The 7,525-nt window shown below is 44.7% G+C and overlaps 1 protein-coding gene across 5 annotated transcripts in view; it reads right to left on the reverse strand.

The window, feature by feature from the left end:
- The window catches only part of CNOT6 (CCR4-NOT transcription complex subunit 6), a 33,033-nt gene extending 25,774 nt beyond the window's left edge, over nt 1-7,259 (reverse strand). The window contains exon 1 of one of the 5 annotated variants that reach the window (XM_065029823.1): nt 7,027-7,259. The gene's annotated coding sequence lies outside the window, so the exon portion shown is untranslated. Of the gene's footprint in view, nt 1-4,902; nt 5,273-5,486; nt 5,544-6,850; nt 6,905-7,026 lie in introns of those variants that run through there. The other 4 variants (XM_065029827.1, XM_065029825.1, XM_065029824.1 and 1 more) reach the window with 4 other exon arrangements.
- Between the last annotated feature and the right edge of the window lie 266 nt (nt 7,260-7,525).

The raw sequence follows: 7,525 nt of genomic DNA on the forward strand, positions 1-7,525 counted from the left end.
CTACAAAGTCTTCTAAACTTCCTGTCAGTCTTATTTCTATCAATGTCTTATTTAAAACATACCAAATAGAACTTCTTTTTTTAAAAACAGATTTTAACATACACCTACAGTTTGGGATTTCCCAACTACTAGCAGGTATACACCATAATATGGAAGAATATCTGCATCCTGCTATGAAATATAGCTTCTGATTACATTTTGCTACAATACACAAGTGTGCAAGTAGATAAACACAAGTTCAGAAATGCAGATGTAAGCCACCACCTAAAAGAAAATAAAAATGAAAGAACTAAAGCTTCCTCAAATTAGACAAATCCATGCTAAAGCACATTAGAACTAACATTGCAAATATTTTGATACTGCATAAACAGAAATTTGAGAACTTGCCTATCTATCGAAATGCAACCCTACATTTAACTTTGTAGGAGTGAACAAGATTGTACTATTGAAATATACACAAAGAGAACATCAGTGTTGCACGAAAACACAGATTTATTTTTTTCTACTAGTATGCTGCTTTTAGGTAAATATCTAAACATCTATATGTTGACTGGCACCAACACTCTTGGCATTTTATTTTAAAAAGGCTGTTCACATTTTGGGGTTTTTTGTTTGTTTTAACTCCTATGTTCAGTTGCTATAAGACCAGCTGGACTCCAAAAGAACGCTTTGAAACACTCAGAGTGCAAAAGGCACATTTCAGCACTCCGATCCTTCACTGCTCCATCTTCTAGACACGACTTCGAGATCACACTTGAACTAACTCATGAAGAACTCAAATTCACACCTCTTAACCTGCACTACATCTAATGACTGGAAATACTATATCCAAATGTTCTCAGTGTAGCATAGACATAGTCCAGATGACTAGAATAGTTCTTAATTATCAGCAATTGTATGTAATTATGCCTCTAGGAAAAGGCCACTGTATACAAAACAAACATTAATGCAAAACCAAATTGCAAAGCCAAGGTTGACTTTTAACTGGTATCCCTAGAAACACTTTGGCTACTTAATGAGAACTGTACAACATTTTTCTGCATTTTCTATGCTAGTGTATTCTGAAATGCCAATACATTAAAAGATCAGGCAGATTCACTATCACTTTGATAATTTACTTGCATTACATAATTATACATTGTACAAATAAGGTGAAACCTAAAAGATCAACTTTCAAAGAGTTCTGTCTTAAAACGCTTAGCTTCAAGTTTTAAAAATGCAAATACACAGTAAGGCCAAGGCTTAGAGGTTTCACCCACAAATGTCTCCAGAAAGCTAACGAGAACGGTCTTACACTCCAAAACATTAACCCAGTACCAACCCTTACTCCAGTGGTTGTGTCCAGACAACCATATTTGACAATTAATTATGACTCTTCATGATACATGGAATATTAATCTTTGTTTAGAGTAACTACTGCACAATTCCTTATCTTTGTCCAACTCAGTAAACTATTTTAAGTACTGGCACGAATACCACAACATTCCTTACCACATTTTCCTCTACGCATCTGCAGAAAAATTACGTTTCTGTTATTCTGTGGGTAAAAATATAAAGTCATTGCACAAAACATTATTCTCTTTCTTAGCCTTCCAATAGAACTTATGAATAAGAGACAACCTAGCTATTTCAAATGAATTTGGACATGAGCTCATTCTCAGCATTCCTGCTATAGATCTGAAAAAGAGCTTGACAATAGATGTCAGTATCCAGATCCAAAAATCTTTGCCTTCTTAAAAAACAATTTATAGATATTTAAATGCTTGTTAATATTGAGTTGTTAGACTAAGTTCAAGATATTACAGAACTCATTCACGCAGCTCATGCTTTACCCATCTAACCACAGCCTCATAAAAGCAACCAGACTATGCATAGATTGTTGTTATTTCAAATCCAACTAACAAGCCTGAGAATGTTGCTCCACAACCACGCTCTTGCGCAGCAAAGCCACCTCGAGATTTCTTTCCTGTCTCCACGTCATCACCCTCTTCCGTTGTGCTGGGGCAGCTGTTGTGAGACAACACTGAAAACCAATGACAAACCCAGGTAAGAACATGGCGGTTGTTGTTGGTTTTTTTAAAAAAGTATCACCACTCCAGCCATGTCACTGGTTGGTTTTCAGTATTACTCCAATGATGGTTGTACTGATGTAGATAATGTGGAGTTAATGAACAACCAATGCAGCAGCTTTCCAAGCTCTGCCACCAGAGAAAGGTCCTGACATACACCCCGGGGTGATGTAGGCACAGAAAGCACCTACACCACGAACAACTATTGTAAAATCGGTTCTCAAGCCTCTATAGGTGGATCTTTCACAACATTCCTCAGCAAAGCAAAGCAAAGACTCCTTCCTAGTTCTAGTTACTCTTACCACAGATCACTTGTTCCTAAAAAACGCTGGTCCCTGTAAGCACTTGTCTACTTACAGATGAACTGGGATTAAGGCGGCACTGAAAACTCCATCTGAGGCCACAGAACCCTTGCTTTGTCAGACAAAGCTCTGCTGCTGGGTGCACAACTGTTAAAACTTCTTTAAAAGAATATCTAAAAGTGTTAATGGTCAGCCGTTTGCATAAAATATCTTAACACTTTTAATTATTTAGCCATTACAACACTGTCTCCTTGTGCTGACAGGTGATACAGATCAGACCGTGCACACTCAAACCTAGCTGCGTTTTAGTTTAGTTTCAAGCCTTCCTGTCTTTGTAGGTGTTGGTGCAATGTGTTGTTTTTGTTCCAAAAAGCACGTGAAAGGATCTGTCTGTGAAGCACACCCTGTGCTTAAGTTCTTTTTCCTGATCTACAGAGAGATCTATGCAGAGAGACACTTCTGTGAAGCACCATCTAAGTCAGATCAACTTGCAGGATCCACACCTCACTCATCAACAGACTTCAAAACAGCTCAAGCAGTAAAGCTGCAGATTATCTGTAATACGCAGTATACTACTATGGTATACTTCATGTTCTCCTAACTATGGCAAGATGGTTACCCTAGTGATGTGAACTACGTTCTAGAAACCCCCAAGTCTTCAGACAAACTGCTGCCTTGCAAAGGAAATGGGCGAAGCTCAAAGAGCTGAAGGAGGCCTTGGAGATACTGGTATTATAAAATGGTACAACATCTTTAGGAGAGGCTTAAGGTAGGACATTGCTTGACTTGCAAAATAGAGGTTCCATGTCAGGAACATGAATGAAGACACACAAAAGAGCCATCACATCCAGGCTGCGATCACAACATCTAGATGGCAGCCTCCACAACACACCCAACCGCTTTCCCAGTAACAAAACACAACAAAACCCCACACACCTCCCCCCAAATACAACAGAAAAAAAAACAAAACAAAAAACACACAAACAAAACCAAACCCACAAAAATCAACGAACAACCCTCTTCCTGCAATGCTGCATACTAGCATAAATTGCAATACTAACAGCAAGTGGTTTAGTTCTAAAGTAAACACCTATGTATATCTTTTCTGCTCCTGGTCCCTCCTTGATTCCTTCACTTAAAAAAGCCCTCTGAGGCATTAACAAAAGGATTAACGTTGCAGTTTTACAAAAGCGAAAATGGAGCTGTTGCCAATTTTTTTTTTTTAAATAAGCACCATCTTGGAAGTGTAATTAGTAGCTCAAAAGTACATGTTAAGCATTTAAACAGCTTTTTCTATGGGGCCTGCAGAAGCATTTGTAAACTCTTTAAGACTCCAACTGCAGAAATCGTGAGTGCAGTCCCCAAACTTATGCCAGGCTTCCCTGTTGAGTGGAGTTGTACAACCCAGTTTCAATGTAGGAGCATAATTTATGTCTCTTAATACAATACTAATAATCAATCTTGCAGGATATTGTACAATAATCCAAGTATGAAGCACCAACACTGAAGAGGAATACAAAACAGATGAAACCCTGCAGTGACTCAGTTTGAGCAATTCATATATAAAGCTTTCAAAATTACACCGTGAAGAAATCTAAATTTAGACCGGGCTCAGTAACGTCAGTGAAGTATTTTGACACCGAAAGCAGTGCAAAATCTCAATATACGGATGGAAAAATCAATAATAGATATGTTGTATGCAACAGGGGAAGGGGTCAACTTGTTACATGAAACTAGGACTAAAATCTGCAAGTCTGCTGAGAATATTCTTGTGGGGTTTTAAGGTCAGTGGTTGTTTTTCAAGCTCACTGTATGCAATTGTAAGCTTTGATTACTACACATTTCTCCTAGAAAAAAAACCCTATGCAAATAAGTGACAACTCTTGTATATTCTTTCAGTCCTGAAGAGTGAACGGCATTTGCATTCACAAAGATATGGGCTGTGCACAGCCTCCACTTAATCCAGCCCCATTTGGGCCTGGGATGGAATGTTACAACCTGCACGTATACATGTGTATGGCCAAAACTACACGACAAAACCAGAGAGTAATTCTAAACGCCAATATTCTGTTAGCAAACAGAGCCAGGGCCTCTGCAACAGGGACTGCCTGTTGTAGCATGTGCTGCACAAGTGAAGGAGGAATTGTGGTTCACCACCCAGCCTCTTGGCCACGGTGATAATGCAAATAATAAGATACACTGCGCTGCAAGCAAAAATACTTAGCTTTTTGGTGATCGATTAACAGGACTATTTTTGCCTACACCACCAACGTTATGGTTTTCTTTTAATTAGATGCTTTCGTTCATCACCTGGGAAATGATTTTTAGTTTGCTCAAACTTGGGAACATTTGATCCCATTTTAAAGACAGTGGTTTCCATCATAAATATTGCACTTGCTTACAAGGATGTATTCCTAATATCTAGTACAGCCTGATTCCGATGATTTTTACCTTAATTTTACCTCATTTGATTTGTGACCCTTTGTAACACATATTCAAGTCTTCATAGGTAAAATGTTAAAAGTATTTACCTGCCCATGCAATATTACAGTCTCATCTATCTTTATATTTCAGTTCTTCCTCTAAAATTCAAGCAAAGAGCCTGAACACATCAAGACTGTATTCAGAGTTCAGCTTCAAAATGCAAACAGAAAAGAGATGCATGTAGTATCCTTTTCATAAATGGACTGATCCAAGTGATTCGGGTGAAAATTGAATAGAGTTAATCCAAATGCAAAGAGCTCCATTTCAGTAATAGCATGAATAAACCCCCACGGAAAGCTTCATTGCTAGCAGCAAAACTCCAGAGTCCAGATGAACCAGGAGAAGAACAGAGGGCGGATAATCCTGTAAAATTACCCCCATGCAAATGTTGATAAATTCCCAATTACGAGACCTGCTCTAGAATGAAAAAAAAAAAAAGCGAGATACAATACAATTACCAGTCAACACTTGTGTATCTTTGTATTTAATCCAGACAAATACGACAGGTATTTCTTAATCCCTTGAATTTTCAATTAGTTACCCATTGTGGTGAAATCTAGATTAAGAAAATAAGCCCCAGAAATCAAATGAAAACCCAGATGATCTGTAACTCTAGTTACAAAGCAAATACCTGTCTGTGAAGTTGTATTTTCTGTAATACAATTTTCTATGCATTTGTGGAAATACCAGTATCTGTATTAAAAAAAACAAAAAACAAAAAACAAAAAATAAAAACCCACAAATAAAACAAAACCCCCCTCTTTTTACTATATTTGTTCTGAATGTATTTCTTATCTTATATAAAGTAGGTTTCATAAGAATTTTTAATGTTTGTTGAAAAACTGATGATAAAATACATGTTCGCAACATACACGCATTTCGAGACAGAGACAGGTGCATAGATACATACTCTTCCAAAACCCTGACTGATCCCCGGCTTAAAATTCTCTACAAACTCTAGATGAGCAAAGCTGCCTGCGACGGCACCTCCAGAGCCGCGACCCCTACTCCCCGATACAGGAGCTCTGCGCCCCGTTCAGGTTCTCAGTCCTGTACACCTGTCCCAGCGTCGAATAAAGGCAATAAAAATCCCCCCAATTAGGCCAGCGTTAGAGCAACCGCTGCTCAGCCGCCGGACCCCCGGGGCTCCTGCCCCCCGGCCCAGCTCCCGTCTGTTTATCCCTGCATGCGTCTGCCCCGCCGCCTCACGTGCCCGCGCCCGGCCCGCCTCCCGCGCTCCCCCATTGGCCGCCGAGGCTGCCAATCACACCCCACGCCAGCCTCGCCGTTTCCCTCCGCCGGAACGAGCGAGGGCCGCTCCGGGCCCCGGCGCCAGCGAGGCCTCGGCTCCCGCTGCCGGCGGGGCGGGCGGCTGCCAGCGGCTCCTTCCGGAGCAGGAGGGGCGCTCGGCTGACAGGCAGCGCGGCCGGCCCTGGGGCTGGCGGATCAGCCTCCGGGGAGGCAGAGAGACGGGGAAGCCGTGCGCTGAAGGCGGACGGGCAATTACCAGATTGATGTCATTTCCCTCTGCCTTTGTTTAATTATTTTAAACTCAATTGCACAGTGAGAAAAAAAAAAAAAAGAAAGAGGAAAAAAAACCCAAAACAAACAAAAAAACCCGTACGGCTTGCAGATGCCATTATACTAATTTCTCTTAATTGCCTTCTCGATGCAAATAAAGCCGGGCTCCCTGCGAGGCGCCGCCCGGCCCGGCTCTCTCCGCACGCCGGGTGGGTGTTTACCGGCCTCCGGCCCGGGGTGCGTGGCCGGGCAAGTTCCCGGCGGCCGAGCCCCCTTTCGCCGCCGCTCCCCGCTCCGACACCAGGCATTTCCCACCCGCTTCCCCGGAGCGCGGGGCCTCCCCTGGGCGTCCCCGCAGCAACAACCGCCCGGGGCCCAGCGCTTCCTCCAGCGCCGCCCCCACCCCCCCGCTCCTCCCCGGAGCCCCCTCACGCCCAGAGGGGCCTCGCCCCCCATGACACCCCCAAAACGAACCGCGCGGGGGGCGCCCCCCCGTCAAACTCTGAAGGAGTCTCTCCCCCTTTCGCCGTAACAACGCCGCTCCCCTCCCCCACGGCACCCCCCTCCCTCCAAGTACGGCCCCCCCGGAGCCACAGCCCCCCCTCCAGGCGAGGCACCGCCGCTGCCCCCCGCGGCGGGAGCGCCCCTACCTGTGGCTGCAGCATCCCCGTCCCCCCGCCGCCCTCGCTCCGCCGCCTGCCTGGCTCTTTGTTTCCTGCCGCGGGCCGGACGGGAGAGCAGCTCCCCCCCTCCTCCTCCTCCTCACACTCATTGAAAGCAAACAAGCATCATGGCGGCGCTGGCGGCGGCGGCTGCGGGCGGGCCGGCCCTCCTCCTCCTCCTCCGTCGCCCCTGCTCCTCCTCCTCCTCCTCCTCTCCCTCCGCCCCGCCTGTCCAGGCCGCGCACGCTCCGCGGTCGCGGAGGGGAACGCAGGGCGGGGGGGCTCGGGAGTACCCGGGGGTGCGGGGACAGGGGGGCCGGAGGGCTGCGGGGAAGGGGTGGAGGGGAACGCGGGGTGATAAAAGGCGTTCGGAGGGGTGTTCTGGGCACCCACGGAGGAATGAGGGGGGCGCGGGGGAGGCAGAAAAGCGGGTGAAAGTAAGGTGTCAGCTGTATGGTAAAACACAGAACCGGTCTAAATGGAATAT

This window comes from Columba livia, chromosome 14 (assembly GCF_036013475.1).
Source record: "Columba livia isolate bColLiv1 breed racing homer chromosome 14, bColLiv1.pat.W.v2, whole genome shotgun sequence".
Lineage (NCBI taxonomy): Eukaryota > Metazoa > Chordata > Aves > Columbiformes > Columbidae > Columba > Columba livia.